We start from the raw sequence: 21,252 nt of genomic DNA, 5'->3' as shown, positions 1-21,252 counted from the left end.
CAACTCACTGAGTTCAAAGGAGAGAACTCGACGAGTAGGAACGTGGTCACGCATGTTTTTGGAAGACCAAATCGACGAGTTGAAGGACCCAACTCGATGAGTTGGAGCTGGAAAATGAAAACCCTAATTTTTAGGGTTTGCACCCTATTTAAAGGACATTAAGTCCATCCTTCCAGCCTCCTTACTACCCTTTCACGTCCAGAAGCAAACCCTAAGCGATCTAACCCTAATTTGAGTGTTTGTGAGGATAAAAGTGTGTTGTTGGTTCATATCTTGAAGATTTGGAAGCTAAGAACTAGGAGGAATCAGTAGATCTAACATCTACTTCAGCTTGGCATCATTTTGGAGGTAACAAGTTGTTACCTTGATCATCCAAGGGTTACATCACCTCATTCATGGATTAACACCATTTCTAAGCATCTTCGTGGGTCATTTCTAGTATGGAACATGATCTAAAGTTGTAACTTCAAATATGGACTCTTTTAGGCTCTCATTGACATAAAGCCTCAAGCTTTATGAAGCTTTGGCCCTTCTCCATAACCTAAACCTTTTCTTTAGCTTAGTTTTAGCATTTGAGGCTTGCATGCACGTAAATTTTGCAACTTTACGTGGTAACTATGACCTAGAAGGCTAGATCCACGGTTAGGAGCCTTAGTTTAGCTTATAAGTGACTGGATGAGAAATAGATTGAAGGAACTCGACGAGTTGGATAGCCAACTCGACGAGTTGAGAAGGGTTTTCCCATTTTCTGGATTCTGCATGAAGTAGAAGAGTTTATAGGGTAACTCGACGACTGGTTAGGGTTTTTCCCGATCGTTTGGACACCGCATGTACTTGACGAGTTGCTTGGCAACTCGGCAAGTTGACCAGGGTTGCATAGTTTCTGAGTTCTGAAGGACCTCGATGAGTTTCACGGTGCACTCGATGAGTTGGGTCAACATGGACTATTGACCTTGACCGTTGACTTTGACCTAGATATTGACTTTGACTAAATCTTGACCAAGGTTGACCCAAGAAGAATTGTGGAGCATGTAATGGCTGCTAAGGGTGGTTCCATGAGGATTTGGGCCCAATTTAGAAAATTAGGCCATTAGTGGGCCATTAGTGGGCTTGGGAAGTCTACCTAGGGTGGGCCTTTCATGTTATGATTTTGGGCTTTAGACATGGACCTATTTAGACCAGCGGTAAAATGGTCATTTTACTCTAAGAAGGATTATTGGGTTTTTCCTAATTGATATGTGGGTACTAATAGCTCGCGGAGCCGAAGGATCAGCAGTTCGGGGATTTGCCAGTTAGCAATCAGAGGATTATTCGGGGACTTCAGCAGTGCGAGGTGAGTTTCCCTTTATGTGAACGGGTCTAAGTCACCAATTTTGGTTTGTATTTAAACATGTAGGATTATGTTCTAGACTAGAGTTCGATGTCGGGTGGCACCCGATGAATGATTATGTGTATGCTTTCCGGACTGAGGTCCGATGCAGGGCGAGGCCCGAGGAATATTTATACGGTTAGTTATACTTGTTGTATGTGTGATACTTGTATGTGCCTAGTAGGGAGATGAGTGTGGGCGGGGGCCCGTATCTCATCACTAGCTGAGTGTGGACGGGGTTCCATATCTCATCATTAGCAGAGTAGAGGCTGGGCCCATGATAGGCGAGGCCTTAGTACTGTAGCTTGTAGTACCTTGTATGATTCTTTATCTACTAGCATGATTATATGATATTGTTTGTATATGTATAGCGGGCGGGGCCCAGTGACAGGCGGGGCCTGGGAGAAACAGATTTGTATACCGAGCGAGGCTCGATGCCAGGCGGGGCCTGATGTCGGACACTGTCTGATGTCGGACGGAGCCCGAGGAAGGAGCGGGGGCTAGTATGTGGTTAGATATATGGTATGTGGTACGTTGGGGAACTCACTAGCCTTCGTGCTTACGGTTTTCAGTTTTGGTTTCAGGTACTTCCAATTAGAAAGTGAAGGGATCGGGGTGACTGCATTGCACACACCAAGATGTTTAGTGTAGGATGTTTACCCTGATATTTTGTTATGAAACTTTGATAATAATGTTTTGAAATACGGTGACTCTTGTTTTGATGCAATGGTTTTATAATATTGGTTTTATGTAATGGTTTAAAACGAAATTTTTTGTCATGATTTTATGAATGTTACAATATATATACACACACACACACACACAAACACATGTATGCCATCAAGTCCTAACAATTACGAATGGATTACCGACAAAATTAAATTACTATGAAATTGTATAATTTTGTGTATAATATGTTATTAAAAGGATCGATTTGTAATATATCAGATGGCCTAATTGCTAATCTTGTTCATCGAAAATCTCTATCTTTTCTGTTGGATAGTTAATAAGATTTCTGATACATAATTCACGAGCTTGTTCATCGAAAATACTTATGTTTTCTATTGGGGTGTTGTTCTATGTATCTCCATAGTTCATTGGTTTCCTTCATGCACCCCCTTCTTTGTCATTATGTAGTCTTTAAAACCCTTTGTGATTAGACATATTTTATTTTTTTGTTGTTTTTTGATTTGTCTTTTTTGTCTTTTATTATTATTATTATTATTATTATTATTATTACTATTATTATTATTATTATTATTATTATTATTATTATTATTTGTCACACCCGTGGACAATGGTGGAATCGTCGGGGCAGCAACGTCATTTAAATATCATGGTCATAGCATACTTTGAATAGTATATAAACAATAATAAATTACAGTATTGAAGAAACACGTCTTACGTCATTACAATAACCGTTGCATATCCTCAAAGATGAATAATAATTTCGACAAAACATATGCTATACCAAAAGTACTGAATGTAAGATCCATAATATCCAGGATTGAACTCTTGCGCCTTAATTACCTGAGAATACATGTTTAAGATATGTCAACAAAAATTGCTGGTGAGTTCTACAGGTTTTGACTCCGTGTACTTTCATGATTAAGAATGTTATTTCATATAAACTTGATTATTATAAAATAAAGTATATCTTTCACATAATATGCCTAAAACTATTTGTTTATTCCTTTGACATTTCATGTAGAAAATACATTTGTTTATGTGCATAACTTATAAGTGTGTACACAATGGGAAGATTGTGTCGTGATGCTTATTAAGTATTAGTTCACTTAATCTCATTAATTGACACTTGACTGTGTGAGCAAAACATTTCTACTACGCACAGTCATATTTCAACCCATATAGGTAAACTAACTCCACATATAATTATCATCCCAATTCAATGTGTGCATTTTAATGAACTCCAGGGATCTATGACGATCCTATATCCGAACTATGGACGTAAAAGCCTCTAGGGTAGCACTGAAGGTAGCACTAGATGGTGTTGAGAACAACGGGTAGCACTGGACCGTGCTGACAACAACGGGTAGCATTGGACCGTGCTAAGAACATTTACTAGCGGATGATCGAACCGTAGAAGTCTAGTAATATGAAACTTATATGCGTCGTTAGTCGTTCCTTATGGATTAATAGTTATTTAATATAGGATTTCTACTAAGTATCGACGTCTTACTTTTCGCAAAACCGAAGATAATTCATAAAAGTGAACCCGGGTACATTCGGTCCTCACATAGGCATACTAGTTCTACAATTTTCGTTTCCAGTTCACAAGACTATTATAAGTATTTATCATTTAGGAAAAATGATATCTAAACTATTATTAATTTCTAAGACTTACCATACTTACCACATTTCAAAGTAATATTATAAGCCATAATAATATCTGGATAGATCGTCGAAAGTGTTAACAATAATGTCATGTAAGAAACGTGACACTTTATAGGATGTACCTTTTTTTTGATAAAATGATTTTCAAAACCTGAAATTTAATAATCTATCATATCGTGTGTAATGAATTTCATGATCTTATAGGATGACTTATATTTTCATAGAAATTATAAAAATATAATATATATGATTCTTGAGCTTATTTTACATATCGATATATTGCAATTTAGTTTTTATTATAGCAACTAATAACATTTATATAAGTACACTTTGATTTTTCTTGACGTTTTAGGTAATACCCTATTTTTTTTACAAGGACATGTTTAATACCATGCTTAAACTATCAATCATGTTGTTATACACATTACCCACATACTTAACTTTTCACACACTAAGGGTATAAGTTTCATAAGCATTCTTATTTCTTAAATCATTAGGATAATGTAATATTGGTCAAGAGTTTTGTCAAATCATTTAGACTCACACTTCATAATATGCCACTGTGATATGTTTTTCAATAAAATATATCCACAATCTTATATGTACTGGTAATGATTTTTACAACTAAATTTACCCATTTCTCAAACTTTTAACCACAAAACAAATAGGATGAATTTTAGAATGTTAAAGCTTGTAAATCACTATGAAACTCGACATATGAACATGTACTCTCCCCAAGGTTGAAAAATCTTAAAATGGAGCCGTCAAAACTCACATTTGAAGTGTGTTCTTGCTCGGATTTTCGTTTATCTTCCCGGGAAACTTCTCATCTTGACTTTTAACCAACTATCAAAAGGAGACCCTACAATTGTAATGGTTCTAAAACCCACTAAAATGATGAATTTTGGGGCTGTTCTTGGACCGAAAGGGTGAGAAAATTAAACACCACCACTGTTTTGGTGGTTCTCAGCAGCAAGGGGTTGGAAGTGGCTTTTTTGGTGACCTCTTTGTTGCCTCCTGTTTCTGTTTTGGCAGGGAACATATGAAAGAGAAAAAAGGCAGGAGGAATGAAGCAATCTGGGGTTTGTTTGGTTGGTTTGATCAACTGGAAAGAGGGGGAGCATGAGGTTGCGGCCTCTTGTTGATTATTGAGAAAAAAAAAGACCATTTATGAAGGTGTTCTTAGTTTTTCATGAAGCAGAAAAAGAAGAGAGAAATGGATAGTATTAGAGTGAGCTTGAGGCTGTTCAAATATGAATGGAAACTCAAGTACGTAGGACATTTATTCTCAATTATGAGTGTACTTTAGAGGATATTAACAAGCAATATCAAGACTTTTTCATCATGCATGTACTATGTCTAACTTATGGGTGTAGGGTGGAGTGAGGGAGGTTACAAAAAAATGTGGGGAGGTGAAAGAAAAGAGTTGTGTATGATGACTTCGACTTCTAAAGTCATTTTAAGTAGTACTTTATTTAGAAATGCAAGCAAATGTCCCATCTTTCCATTATGTGTTTTATGTAGGTTTTAAGATACAAAAAAGAAAATGTAACACTTGTGACATTAACCATATGTATGAAATAGTTATATTTATCTTACCATATGATATTGTACCAAGGCTATCACTATAGATTCCAAAAAAAAATAATGATCTATGATTTGTAATAATGGTTTATGAGTAACTATATACCCACTTTCTTCGTTAGTAGTCATAAAAGTGTCTTTAACAAATTGGAAATTGTATTAGTTGAATTATTTTACTTGTTATACTAAATTTGTGGCTTTTGACAATTGTCATGTTGTCGATTACAATTTAATTTATCAAAATTATCTAACGTATAATATCTTATATCACATTTATTATGGGATGTACGCTAGAATAATATATTTCTAAATACTAGGCCTTCACTTGTTTCAATCAGATTGAAACGACCCAAAATACGATCCAAAATTTTTTGTTTAAATAGTACTAAAAGCTAACAATCATCCATAATATATAATGAAACCGTACGTCACAAATCTCAAAAAGTTATAATAGATGTGTCATGACAAAAGAACTGTATCAACATATCATAGCATCTGAAATAAACTCCCAGGATAAAAGCTGAAGTTGTGGTGTGTGCGATGCCATCATCCCGAGCTCTTCCCTTTGTTAGCGGAAGTACCTGAAACCAAAACTGAAAACTATAAGCACGAAGCTTAGTGAGCTCCCCCAAACTACCACATACCATACAACAACACATAAACAACTATTGGGCCTTGCCCATTGCATCGGACCAAAGTCCGGAAACTGCATCGGACCGAAGTCTGGAACTAACCAGGGCCTTGCCCTCTGCATCGGACCGAAGTCCGGAACTAACTGGGACCGTGTCCCCTGCATCGGACCGAAGTCCGGAACTAACTGCATCGGACCGAAATCTGGAACTGACCGGGACCGTGTCCCCTGCATCGGACCAAAGTCCGGAAACTGACTGAGCATAACATAGCATAAACATATCAACTAGCATAAGCACATATACTGCATACTGCATCGGACCGAAGTCCGGAACACATAGCACAAAGACATGCTTGAATCACAAAAACATCAAGCACATTGAACTACTGCATCGGACCAAAGTCCGGTACTACTGCTAACTAAACGGGCCGGCATTGTGGCCGTAGACCCGTTCCTACTGGAAGGAAACTCACCTCCTAACGTTGGCTGCCGAGATGCTAAATCTGAAACTGCCTGACCGCTGCTCCGGAACTCCCCGGCTACAAATCCCATAAACACTAAATCAAAATGTTGATAACAATTCTCAGGGTAAAATGACTATTTACCCCTGGGCAAGTCAAAGTCAACTTCCTGGTCAAAGTCAACTTCCTGTTGATCGGACTCGCCGAGCCCCTCCATTACTAACTCTGACTTTAACTCACCGAGTCCCTTTCCGACTCACTGATTCACCCTAAACTCACAAGTCGAAGAAAGACGGGGGACTCGCGACTCGACTCGTCGAGTCCGAAGAACAACTCGTCGAGTCCTAACGTGCAGATTCCATACAATCGATTCTAATCCCTTCCAGAGCATCTAACTCGCAGATCTAAGCTCCTGGGACCATCTGAACACGTAAAGTTGCTAACTTCACGTGTAACTAAGAAGGAATGAAGTTATTTCCCTCAAACTCTACTTTAATCGGGAAAACTCATCCGACTCGCCGAGTTGTATGAACAATTCGTCTAGTCTAAGGCAATCTTCATTGGACTTGTCGAGTTGCTCATCCAACTCGTCGAGTCCACGGCTATCTTCATATGACTCGCCCAGTCAACCTTGAGACTCGCCGAGTCCATTCAGTCCATTTTCCATACAGACCTGATTTGAGCCATGCAGCGGCTCCAAATCACATATCCAAGTTTCTAGGGCATGCTTATCACGTAAAGTTGCAAACTTTACGTGCATGCATGGCTTTAAAGGCTTCAAATGCCAAATCTAAGCTTTTAATGGGGTTCCAAGCTCAAGAGGGACCTCAATCACGACCACAACTGAAACTTTACACTTCTATAATGCAATAAGGGTCCAGATCTGAAGTATAACCCGACCATAAGGCTTCTTCACAAAGGATTTGGGGTTTTGGGGCTTAAAAGCAACAATTTGGGGACAAACAAGATCTACTAGATCAATAAGCAAGATGGAGACTTTATTACCAGAAAAGATGGTCGCAAATGAGTATGTTCCAGATCTACTTCTTCTTCCTTGAACTCTTCAACCTTCTCCTTCTTCTACTTGCTCCAAAATGCACCAAAAGTTCCTTCACAAGGCAACAATCACTCACACACTCTTTAAGGAGGCTACGGTTTGATAAGAAATGCTCTGAGGGTGATGGAGGCGAGGTTGGGGCGCATAAATGCATTTAAATAGGGTGCAAACCCTTAAAATTAGGGCTTCATCCAGACAGACGGACTCGCCGAGTCCCAGCATATGGACTCGTCGAGTAGTCGACTCAATTTGCGTGATCATCCCGTCTCTACTCGACGAGTCGGGCTACAGACTCGTCGAGTACCCCTTAAGAAATGAAAATACTTATTTAAATTACATACCAGAAAATGGGGCATTACAACTCTCCCCCACTTATCTTAGACTTCGTCCTCGAAGTCCGCTGCTGCTAAATCTGAAAATAACTCTGGGTAATGCTCCCTCATCTCCCCCTCGGACTCCCATGTCCACTCTGAACCCTTATGGTGCTGCCACTGCACCTTCACTAACTGAACCACCTTGTTCCTCAAGGTCTTCGTCTTTCGATCTAAGACCGCAACTGGTCTCTCGATATAATTCAGGCTGCTATCAACCTGAATATCCTCCAAGGGTACCACTGCTGACTCGTCCACCAAACACTTCCTCAACTGAGAAACTTGGAAAGTGTTGTCGATCTGGCTAAGCTTCGCAGGAAGATCCAACCGATAAGCAACCCGACCCACCCGGGCCAAAACCCTAAAAGGACCAATGAACCTCGGGCCCAGCTTGCCCCTCTTCCGGAATCTGATAACACCCTTCCAGGGTGATACCTTCAGGAGGACCATATCGCCCACCTGAAACTCCAAGTCCGAACGCCTCCTGTCGGCGTAACTCTTTTGTCGACTCTGCGCAGTCTGCAATCTGCCACGGACCTACTGGATCAACTATGTGGTCTTGAGCACCACCTCGGTGCTCCCGATGACTCGCTGACCGAACTCACCCCAACAAATCGGGGTCCTACACTTCCTCCCGTAGAGCATCTCGAAAGGAGGGCGGTCAATACTAGCGTGGTAACTGTTGTTATACGAAAATTCCGCCAAAGGAAGATACGTATCCCAACTGCCACCAAAATCTAGGACACATGCCCGAAGCATGTCCTCGAGAGTCTGAATCGTCCTCTCGCTCTGCCCGTCCGTCAGGAGGTGGAAAGCGGTGCTAAAATGAAGACGAGTCCCCATCTCGTCATGAAACCGCTTCCAAAACCTGGAAGTAAAACGGACGTCTCGGTCTGATACTACTGATACAGGCACTCCATGTCGTGCCACTACCTCGCGCACATAGATATCGACTAGCTTCTCGGCTGATATGCTCTCCTGAATCGGTATGAAATGCGCGCTCTTGGTCAGCCGATCCACTATAACCCAAATCGAGTCAACTCCATGTGCGGTCCTGGGAAGCTTAGTGATGAAATCCATAGTGATATCCTCCCATTTCCACACAAGAATGTCTAACAGCTGCATCTTGCCGTGGGGTCTCTGGTGTTCTGCCTTGACCTTCCTGCAGGTCAGGCATCTCTCTACGTACCAGGCTACATCCCGCTTCATGTAGGGCCACCAATAATCGGGTCGAAGATCTCTATACATCTTCGTCGCCCCTGGATGGATGGAGAACCGGGATTTGTGGGCCTCATCCATCAACACCTGTCGTACTCCTCCCCAATATGGCACCCAGACTCTCCCATGAAGGGTTAACAATCCTCGACTGTCATAGTCGAAAGAAGCTACTCGGCCCACAATCCTCTCACACTTCTGCCTCTCCTCCTTCAGGCCCTCGACCCGTGCTTCTCTAATCTGCTCCAACAGTGGAGTAATCACCGACATCCTCAGACATATATCTCTGATTGGTGCCGCCATCGCCTTGCGGCTCAGGGCGTCAGCCAGAACGTTGGCCTTGCCCGGATGATAAAGGATCTCATAATCGTAGTCCTTTACCACATCTAACCATCGACGTTGCCTCATGTTCAAATTCGGCTGGTCCATGAGGTACCTCAGACTCTTGTGATCCGTGTAAATGGTACAGCAGACCCCATAGAGGTAATGTCTCCAAATCTTGAGGGCAAACACCACTGCCCCTAGCTCTAAATCGTGTGTCGGATAGTTAGCGTGGTGAGGCTTCAACTGTCTAGAGGCATAAGCTATCACATGCCCTCGCTGCATCAACACTGCTCCCATCCCTGTGATCGAAGAATCACAATAGACTACAAAGACATCCACTCCTTCTGGCAGGGTAAGAATCGGTGCCTCGCACAATCACAGTCTGAGGGTCTCAAATGTTGCCTGCTGCTCAGGCCCCCAGCGAAACACCACCGACTTCCTAGTCATTCGGGGTAAGTGGAACTGCTATCTTGGAGAAGTCCTGGATGAATCTCCTGTAGTACCCTGCCAACCCTAGGAAGCTCCGAATCTCAGATGGAGACCTCGGGACCTCCCACTGCATCACGGCCTCTATCTTGGCCGGATCCACCAATATCCCCTTCTGGTTGACGAGGTGTCCAAGGAACTACACCTCGCGCAACCAGAACTCGCACTTGGAGAACTTCGCAAAAAGTCTCTCCCTCCTCAAAGTCTCTAGCACCTCCCTCAGGTGCTCCTATGCTGCTCCTGAGTCTTGGAATAAACCAAGATATCGTCAATGAACACTATCATAGAGCGATCCAGCATCGGCCTGCATACGCGGTTCATGAGATCCATGAACGCGGCTGCAGCGTTGGTGAGCCCAAACAGCATCACCACAAACTCATAATGACCATAACGGGTCCTAAAAGCTGTCATCTGAACATCTTCACCTCTGACCCACATCTGATGATAACCGGAGCGCAGATCAATCTTGGAAAACCAAGATGCTCCCTGAAGTTGATTGAACAAGTCATCTATCCTCGGGAGTGGGTAACGGTTCTTCACAGTTACCTTGTTCAACTCTCGGTAATCTATACACATACGGTGCGACCCATCCTTCTTCTTTACAAACAGGATCGGGGCTCCCCATGGTGAACTACTCGGTCTGATGAAACCCTTGTCTAGTAGCTCCTGCAGCTGCGTAGACAACTCCTGCATCTCTGGAGGAGCCAACCGATACGGCGCCTTGGCTATCGGAGCCGCACCCGGAACCAGGTCAATCCGAAACTCAACCTGTCTCTCCGGAGGTATCCCAGGCAAATCCTCCGGGAATACGTCCGGGTAGTCTCGCACTACCGGTACATCGTCAACAGTCACCATGCCCTTCTCCCGGGCATCCAAAACATAGGCGACGTACCCCGCGCAACCCTGCTGGAAGTAGCGCCGAGCTCTCGCTGCCGAGCAAAGAATCGGTCCACGTTGTGGCCTCTCGCCCTGAATCACTAACTCTCCCCCACCAGGGGTGCAGACCCTCACTAGCTGTAGCTCACAATCAATCACTGCCCCATTGGGGCTCAGCCAATCCATACCCACTATAACCTTATTCCCTCGCAGGGGAATAGGAACCAAATCCACTGAAAACTGCTCATCAAATAGTTGCAGCGAACAAGCCCTATGTACTCTCGTGACCCTGACGGTCCTGTCATCAGCTATCTCAACCTCAAGTGGACAATCCAGCTCCCTCGGAGCTCTGCTAAACCTCTTGCTAAGCGCAAGTGAAACAAATGATCGGGTAGCCCCCGAATCAAACAACACTGTAGCTAATATGACGTTCACTAAGAACGACCCCATCACCACATCAGGAGTCGCTCGCGCCTCCTCTGCTGTGATCTGAAAAGCTCTACTCTTCGCCACTGGCGCCTCACTTCGCCCCTGACGGCCATCTGTAATCCTCAATGTTGCAGGGGCAGGTGCTGCCACCTTCCCTGCTGTTGGAAAACTCGGACACTGGGACTTTTTATGTCCCCTCTGATTGCAATGGAAGCAAATCAGATTAGATGTTGCGGTAACGGTGGGAGTAGCTCTACAATCTCTGCTCATATGCCCGGTCCGGCCGTACTTGTAGCGACCGGGACTCCCTGCCTTGCACGCCCCATCGTGCAATCTCCCACACTTGCCACACCGACCGTGGCTCTGCTGACATCTAGATTTGTGATCTGATACCTTGGGCTTTTTGCCCGAACTCCCTATGCCAGATACTGTCTCTGGCTTCCTCTTCTTCTCCATCTCTAAATTAATCTCTCTCTCACGAGCCCTAGCAATCATGTCATCCAGCGTTTTACAGCTGGACCGGCTCACAAACTGGCGGATATCACTCCGCAACATCTCATGATAACGAGCTTTCTTCATTTCCTCGTCAGCTGTGTACTGGGGAACGAGAAGAGCCCTCTCCCTGAACTTGGCGGTAATCTCCGCCACTGTCTCTGTAGTCTGGGTGAGATCCTGAAACTCCCTGGCTAACTGCTGCACCTCGATAACCGGTGCAAACTCAGCTCTGAACCTGGTAGTAAAATCAGCCCAAGTCGTCGCATCAAGTGTTGTGTCATCCCCGATGACATGCCCGATCTCCTCCCACCAGTCTCGTGCCCTATCCTTCAGAAGACAGGATGCTAGTCTGACCTTGTCCCCCTCGGGACATCTGCTGGTGCGGAAAGCATTGGCGACATCCGCCAACCACCTGGTACTCGCTATGGGGTCCCGCGCCCCATGATAGTCAGGAGCTCCACAGGCTCTGAACTCCCTGAAAGTGAGCGTGCGCCACCCCATCATGGTCGCCACCTCAGCACGAAAGGTGCTCAACCTCTCATCCATCAGCTCCAAAATACCCTCCTTGATCGAACCAAAGATCACAGGAGTCTGCTCGAGTATGATGCGAGTAATCTCTGAAGAGAGAAACTCCCTAGTCTGATCATCCAAATGCTCGGCTCCCGAGCCTGGTCCTGATCCCTCACCGGCACCTGAACTGCCGACTGCTGGTCTAGGGCGTGAAACCACCATTCTGAAACACATAACGACAACGTCATAAATACTGATATATCTCGAGGGATCACTATTACTACAAGCTTCCTGGTTTCGCCTTGGCCTTCCTTGATTCAAGTACAGATCCTCTGCTTTCAGTAATATGGGCCCCTACTACCTTCCACATCTATCTGTACCTTTCCCAATAATTGCCTCGACTCCACCAAGTCCCTTTTACTACTACTGCTGATTTCATGCTAATATCGTCATGGGCTTGCCCTAGGGTGATCACCAACCCACTCTCTGCCATCAGCTGCCTAAGAAGTCCCCACTTTCTTCCCCTAACTAGCTTGCGAATACTATTACATATCACTCAGACTATATAATTCTTCGAATGAGGGATCCTACCCTATAACGGTTGGACTCAAACGAGAGCTGCGAAATAGAGCTAGACCTAACCTTCTGAAATTATTTAGTCCTTGCAATATGTAACTTAACATATTCGTTTACTAGTTAGTGAAATAGAACTAGAACTCCTAAAAGCACAAAGCAAGCAGCATTCGGGCATTGAGTACATAATCAAGCGTATACCACTTTGGCTATCATTCTGACTAATCTACACTAGCATACAATGCTAAGCTCATACTATCAGGCATAACCTAACCAGGTTATCCTACTGCTGTCTACTCAATACTAGCATGCAATTCTCATAAAGCTGAAACACATATAGCAGGCACATAAGGCATCCTCCTAGATCCTTAGTCCTATTCTAGCATGTTGTTCTAATGAAACTGAAACTGATAATCATAACATAAGCTTGTATGGGTAATTTGGGAGTACTTACTTGAGCTCGGCTGATCGCATGCACCACACCCGTTTTTAAGAAAACTCTTTTTCTTTCTAAGTTCTTTTCAAATTTCTTTTCGAAAACGTTTCTCTTTTTTTTTAAAAAAATCTTTCACCATTTCCTTAGTTTGAGTTCAGGCACACTCGAAAGTATGCCTGAATCCCTCAAACCAAGGCTCTGATACCAACTTGAAACGACCCAAAATACGACCCAAAATTTTTTGTTTAAATAGTACTAAAAGCTAACAATCATCCATAATATATAATGAAACCGTACATCACAAATCTCAAAAAGTTATAATAGATGTGTCATGACAAAAGAACTGTATCAACATATCATAGCATCTGAAATAAACTCCCAGGATAAAAGCTGAAGCTGTGGTGTGGGCGATGTCATCATCCCGAGCTCTTCCCTTTGTTAGCGGAAGTACCTGAAACCAAAACTGAAGACTGTAAGCACGAAGCTTAGTGAACTCCCCCAAACTACCACATACCATACAACAACACATAAACAACTATTGGGCCTTTCCCATTGCATCGGACCAAAGTCCGGAAACTGCATCGGGCCGAAGTCCGGAACTAACCAGGGCCTTGCCCTCTGCATCGGACCGAAGTCCGGAACTAACTAGGACCGTGTCCCCTGCATCGGACCGAATTCCGGAACTAACTGCATCGGACCGAAATCCGGAACTGACCGGGACCGTGTCCCCTGCATCGGACCGAAGACCGGAAACTGACTGAGCATAACATAGCATAAACATATCAACTAGCATAAGCACATATACTGCATACTGCATCGGACCGAAGTCCGGAACACATAGCACAAAGACATGCTTGAATCACAAAAACATCAAGGACACTGAACTACTGCATCGGACCAAAGTCCGGTACTACTGCTAACTAAACGGGCTGGCATTATGGCCGTAGACCCGTTCCTACTGGAAGGAAACTCACCTCGTAACGTTGGCTGCCGAGATGCTAAATCTGAAACTGCCTGACCACTGCTCCGGAACTCCCCGGCTACAAATCCCATAAACACTAAATCAAAATGCTGATAACAATTCTCAGGGTTAAATGACTATTTACCCCTGGGCAAGTCAAAGTCAACTTCCTGGTCAAAGTCAACTTCCTGTTGACCGGACTCGACTAGTCAGGGCGCAGACTCGCCGAGCCCCTCCATTACTAACTCTGACTTTAACTCACCGAGTCCCTTTCCCACTCACTGATTCACCCTGAACTCACAAGTCGAAGAAAGACGGGGGACTCGCGACTCGACTCGTCGAGTCCGAAGAACAACTCGCCGAGTCCTAACGTGCAGATTCCATACAATCGATTCTAATCCTATCCAGAGCATCTAACTTGTCACACCCCCAAACCAGAACGGCGGAAACGTTCGAGGGCGGATGACTTCACATAGTATCGAAACAATTGAATACATAGTAAAGAAAGCAAACACAACCATCATATATATAATTTAAAAGTTACATTGTTGTAAGATACTTGTTTCAAAAACAAATTACAATATGATGACAAAATGAGTTTAAAACTAACGCCTTAGCATCACTTCTCCAAAAGTTGAAGTTTACCTGTATTACTGAATCCCTGAGAAATACAGGTAGATTTGAAAGAGTAGATCAGCATTTAAGCTGGTGAGTTCATAAGTATTTAATGTCCATGTTTGTATAAATTTGAATGAAATTGTTTGTAGATGTTTGAAAACTCCTAGAAAATCCCATATTTCCTACTAGTATAAAAGTAGTCTTCTACAAGACCCGACTGTTTTGGATGTTGTTTCTAAAATTCCAATATTTTTCCATAAGTGTATGGCAATTTAAAAGTTCCAAATACGATAATGCAATGGTGTTTTTCATGCCTAGAATAGTAGAGTTATGTATGTATAAAATCGCTAAAGCATTTGATAACCCCGTAAATCAACGTGTTTTTAATACTCCGTGTGAGTTCTACAACCATGCTATTGACCCAGACTGCCTGTAACAACGTTCTTCAGGCATTGGAGTGTTATAACGTTTGTCACCCCAGACCTGCCGGTCTAACTGTAGCTAACAGTTTAGGTGCGGGATTGTCAATCCCGTATAGATCTATACACAAGTATCACGCTCTCCCTACAAGAGATTATGGTATATAATACAGGACTTTAACTGCATACTCGAAAGTACGTGAAGTTGAACGTCTCATAAAACTTAGTATCAAATAGATTTACGTATGAAAAGCTCATTTGTTCTTGTATATGAAAGTATTTCTTTGATATAGTAATTATAGTATTTAAAACCTCTTGAATATCTAGTAAACTATACCTATTATAGTTTTTCTCAAATGTATGATTCTTTGTATGATAACCCTAGTGCAGTATCAGCTTGGTATGTAAGTATAACATTTATAATAACCCTATTGAACATTTATTTACCAAAATATAAATGAAGTGTTTGATATTCGTATAACAACATGTTTATATTCTTAAAGGACAAGATGTTATTGAATAGGTGTTGCATGCGAACATTTTCATATGATAGTTAAGAATCACATATGATTTGTTATGTAAAGATAAGTGTAGTAAAAGCTTATTGTTTTCCACACGAGAGTAACCGTGTGTTTACTTGTATTTCCCCCCCTTTGAAAGCGTATAATAGCATTTATAAAGTGTTTGAAAAAGTAATTGTAGGGGTATGAACTCACTTGATAGATAGAAGAAGGTGAAACGATAACTGAGCAGAACTTCGACTATGGAAAGTTGAATTTCTCGGGATTCTCGGGTGTCTCGGGAGTGAAAAACCTTCCTTTGGAACTTGGGTATGAAGACCGGGGCTTCGGAATGGCTTCGGGGTGTTTAAACGCAGAGCTTCGGCACGAGGGAGAGAAGAAATGAGCAAGGAAACTCAACACCTTTGGCTGCTATTTATAGCCCCAAATTGGGCGCCACGTCGTGGTACACCTCACCACGTCGTGGTGAGGGATTCTATCCTCTTCCGTTGACGAGACGTTTGCTGACGCACCTAGCACCCATCAGTCACAATACCACGTCGTGGGCTTTTTCACCACGTCATGGTAGGCCTGACAGCCACGGATTTCGGGTCTCGAACTTGTAAAATGCATAAATTTCGCGTACGAGCTTCGATTTCGACGTTCTTTATATGCACGCGAAGGTGAGAATATACTCTACAACTCTCGTTTAGACTTCGTCGGCTAATTTTGGCTTTAATTTTTATTATTTATTTTTAACAGGCCGGGACACGAAAAGTCCGTTAAAAATCCATAACTTCTTCATATGATGTCCGTTCTCGTCAGACTTTATACTGTTGTGCTACTATTGTTGAAATCTTCGATTCTCATTTAGGTTGTATCGGCTAAAAATCTCTCGATCTCTATTTCGAGTATTTTAGCTGTCTGCTGCTATATCCGAAACTTGGAAAAATCATAACTTCCTCATACGAAGTCAGATTTGGACGTTCTTTTTATGTATGTTCACGGTTTAATGATATCTACGACTTTCATTTAGATAATTAAGGTTAAAAAGTATTTTATTAAAACTTCACGTTTTACGTTTAATCGTATTGACGGTTTTGCTGTGAATCTTAGGTTGGTCATAACTTCTTTGTTATAACTCGGATTTTAGTGTTCTTTATATTTCTGAAAACCTTGACATGATAACTATCATTTTAGGCAACCCAATAGAGACTTTTGAACATTTTATTTTTGACGCTAATTCCATTATATCAAAAGAGATTACAATTCTTGACTTTTTAGGTCATTACATTGATTCGAAATATCGGGTTGTCACATAACTCGCAGATCTAAGCTCCTGGGACCATCTGAACACGTAAAGTTGCTAACTTCACGTGTAACTAAGAAGGAATGAAGTTATTTCCCTCAAACTCTACTTTAATCAGGAAAACTCATCCGACTCACCGAGTTGTATGAACAACTCGTCGAGTCTAAGGCAATCTTCATCGGACTCGCCGAGTTGCTCATCCAACTCGTCGAGTCCACGGCTATCTTCATATGACTCGCCGAGTCAACCTTGAGACTCGCCGAGTCCATTCAGTCCATTTTCCAAAAAGACCTGATTTGAGCCATGCAGCGGCTCCAAATCACGGATCCAAGTTTCTAGGGCATGCTTATCACGTAAAGTTGCAAACTTTACGTGCGTGCATGGCTTTAAAGGCTTCAAATGCCAAATCTAAGCTTTTAATGGGGTTCCAAGCTCAAGAGGGACCTCAATCACGACCACAACTGAAACTTTACACTTCTAGAATGCGATAAGGGTCCAGATCTGAAGTATAACCCGACCATAAGGCTTCTTCACAAAGGATTTGGGGTTTTTGGGCTTAAAAGCAACAATTTAGGGGCAAACAAGATCTACTAGATCAATAAGCAAGATGGAGACTTTATTACCAGAAAAGATGGTCACAAATGAGTGTGTTCCGGATCTACTTCTTCTTCCTTGAACTCTTCAACCTTCTCCTTCTTCTACTTGCTCCAAAATGCACCAAAAGTTCCTTCACAAGGCAACAATCACTCACACACTCTTTAAGGAGGCTAGGGTTTGATAAGAAATGCTCTGAGGGTGATGGAGGCGAGGTTGGGGCGCATAAATGCGTTTAAATAGGGTGCAAACCCTTAAAATTAGGGCTTCATCCAGACAGACGGACTCGCCAAGTCCCAGCATATGGACTCGTCGAGTAGCCGACTCAATTTGCGTGATCATCCCGTCTCTACTCGACGAGTCGGGCTACAGACTCGTCGAGTACCCCTTAAGAAATGAAAATACTTATTTAAATTACATACCAGAAAATGGGGCGTTACACAGATGGGATTCAAAACTGGGAAAACGCTTTTTAGTGCACTAATTTCTAAAAAAGATCATCGTTATAACACCTTAATCATGGTAATGTGGCAGAAATATGTTGTTGAAGATAAATTTATTAAACTAACAAATAAAGAACAAAGAAAATTATATTATTTCTAATGGTGATGATGTTATTACAATTAACTAGAACATTTCCTTTAAGAACAAAATAATTTGCACATTTCGTACTGCGGCGTGCAAATATTTCTCTTTGGTCCAATACAACAATAACAAAAACTGGTCGGGAGTCGTGGACACACGGGACTAGGTATACAAATACCGCTTATCGTATTCATGCCTGAATGATGAATATTCGAATTTGTTTTCATCATCGTAGATTTTGTTGTTCGATTGTCGTTGTCATTCGTACCAATACCTACATAAGAAACATGTCAAAATAAAAATATACTAATATAATAGATATTGTCTATAAAACAAAGAAATAACATCTTTAGGTCGAAGAACTCCTAACCTAAATTAATAATAGAGAAAAAATGAGCAAATTTAACAATTGCTTATTGATAGACATCTTCAAATGATAAATATATGGGATACATGATATCACAAGCTCTGATGGAGACATTTATAATGAGAAAAAATGAATTATTATTGCAATTAATGTAGTCATTTACTCCCTCCGTCCCAATATTATTGTCCACAAACAAAAAACACACAGATTAAGAAAAACATTAATTACCACTAACTTTATATAATAAAATGACATTTTTGTCATTACTTTGCATTTAATGTTCCATTAAATGCTTAGTTGGTTAAGTAATAATGAGGCGGTATTTTGGTAAAAATGTTATTTATTTTTAGAAGTGGACTATTATTTTGGGACAAACCAAAAATGAAAGATGGACTATAATTTTGGGACAGAGCGAGTATACATTTTTACAGATATAGGAAGAGAGGTAAGTCCAATATGTATAAACTTACATAAACAGAAATTATTTATTTACCCATGATTTTCTATTTTTCTTTTGTTTTTTACCACTTAATGTTTCAGTAACATTATATATATATATATATATATATATATATATATATATATATATATATATATATATAGTGCTATGTTCAAATATTTCTTATATCTATTGTGTGCTAGAATGAACCAAAAAGAATTTAGTAAAATTACATTATTATTTATTCAAATAAAAATATATATTAAATAATTTCCATAATTGTATGTATATTAAATGATATCCATAATTATAATTCTTTTTTAATGGAAACAAATTAAATTTGCCATTAATGACATCACTAATATTCTTTTAGAAAGAATTTGCATCTAAGTTTTCATATATCGGTTCGTGTTTTGTTTTAGGTCCTACTCACTTAAAATAAAACAAAGTTGACTGGAACATGGAGAACGAGAGTGTATTCTACTGGAATATACTCTCATTCTCCTATATTAAACTCGAATTCTTCTAGAGTAAACTCTCGCTCTCCATGTTCCATGCAACTTTGTTGCATTTTAAGTGAGTGAATCCTGAAACAAAACACGAATCTACACATAAAAACCAAGATGCGAATTCATTGTAGAAGAATATTATTGCTGATATTTATAACGAATTTAATTAGTTTCCATAAAAAAAATTATAAATTTGGATATCATTTAATATACATACAATTATGGATATTATTTAATATCTATATTTATTAAACAATAATTTAAATTTTACTAAATTCTTATTGTCAGTTCGAGCACATAATAGATGGGGAACACATGAACCTATATATATATATATATATATATATATATATATATATATATATATATATATATAATTTAGATAATACTCAAACATTACAATAAATGTTAATATAATTTCAATAATGGCCTTTTTGTAATGTTTGACTATTTCTTCGGTATAATTAATTACAATGTTATCTAGTTAGCAAAAAGTCGTTTTTGTGCTGATTTACAAATAGAGACATATTATTCTACCGATCTATTGTATTCTAGTAGTGAGATAGTATGATTACTAATAAAATATCAAAAAGTAAATAACAAATATTTATCAAATGTTTCTTTTTGAGTCATATTTTAACTAGGAAGATTATCATTAATTAAAAGTTTTCTTAATACCGAATAAATCTCATATCTCCATTTAATGGAATATTTTCTTAATATCGCCTTATTTTGGAAACTATAGAATAAAATGAACTTGAAATTTATGATTATGAAAATCTTTTATAAATTTACGGAAAATCCCTAGTTGAAATAGCTGGTATCGAATTCTATTAAATTCAATGTTTTTTTTTTGCGTGATATGTCTCATGATATGTTAGTTACTGAAAAATCGATTGATATTTAACCCAAAATATATTGTTTGTGACTACATACAAGGTAACGAAGTTGTAAAAAATCTCATGTGAGATGTGCCTACATTTTATTTCAAATATTTTAAACATTTTGGTGACCACATGCCCTCCTAAGGGGTTATTTATATGTGGTTACCATAATTTTTTCTAAGTTTAGAGGCTACGATTGTTGGAGATATGTTTTGTGAAACAACAGTCTAGTAAGAATTATACAATAGCCATTTGGTTTCTGCACAAACCATAATCTACACTAAAAATGGAAAACTTATGCGACGAAAATCAAAATTCACATTTGAAATATATAGTATATTTATCTTGTATTTCAAATTAGCTAATTAGGTGATAAAGCTCAAAGAATATAAGTATCACTTGATCTTTTGATTGCTTTAATAAATAAAGTAGACATACATAATCATAAAATCAAGACTTTTTCTGTCAACTCTTTTGATTCTACTCTCTCTGTCTTCCTCTCCCTCCATCTCTCTCTCTCTCTCTCTTTCTCTCTCTCTCTCTCTCTCTCTATATATATATATATATATATATATATATATATATATATATATATATATTTGTCTCCATCTCCCTCTATTTCTTTCTATCTTTGCGGATCAAAAATGAACCCCTACACACATAATGTACATTTTCCTAAGTTTGGAGGCTTCGTTTGTTGAAGATATATCTAGTGAAACAACAATCTGGTGATAATTCTATACTACCCTTTTGGTTTGCATACAAAGCATAATGTACACTAAAAATGAAAAAGTCGAGGGACCTAAATGGTAATTCATATTTGAATTATATAATAATTGGATTAGGTGTTTAAGCCCATAATTATAATCGGTGTGTACTTGACCCGATAGTAGCA

This window comes from Lactuca virosa, chromosome 3 (assembly GCF_052849685.1).
Source record: "Lactuca virosa cultivar CGN04683 chromosome 3, Lactuca_virosa_CGN04683_v6, whole genome shotgun sequence".
NCBI lineage: Eukaryota > Viridiplantae > Streptophyta > Magnoliopsida > Asterales > Asteraceae > Lactuca > Lactuca virosa.
This window is presented reverse-complemented; position numbering follows the sequence as displayed.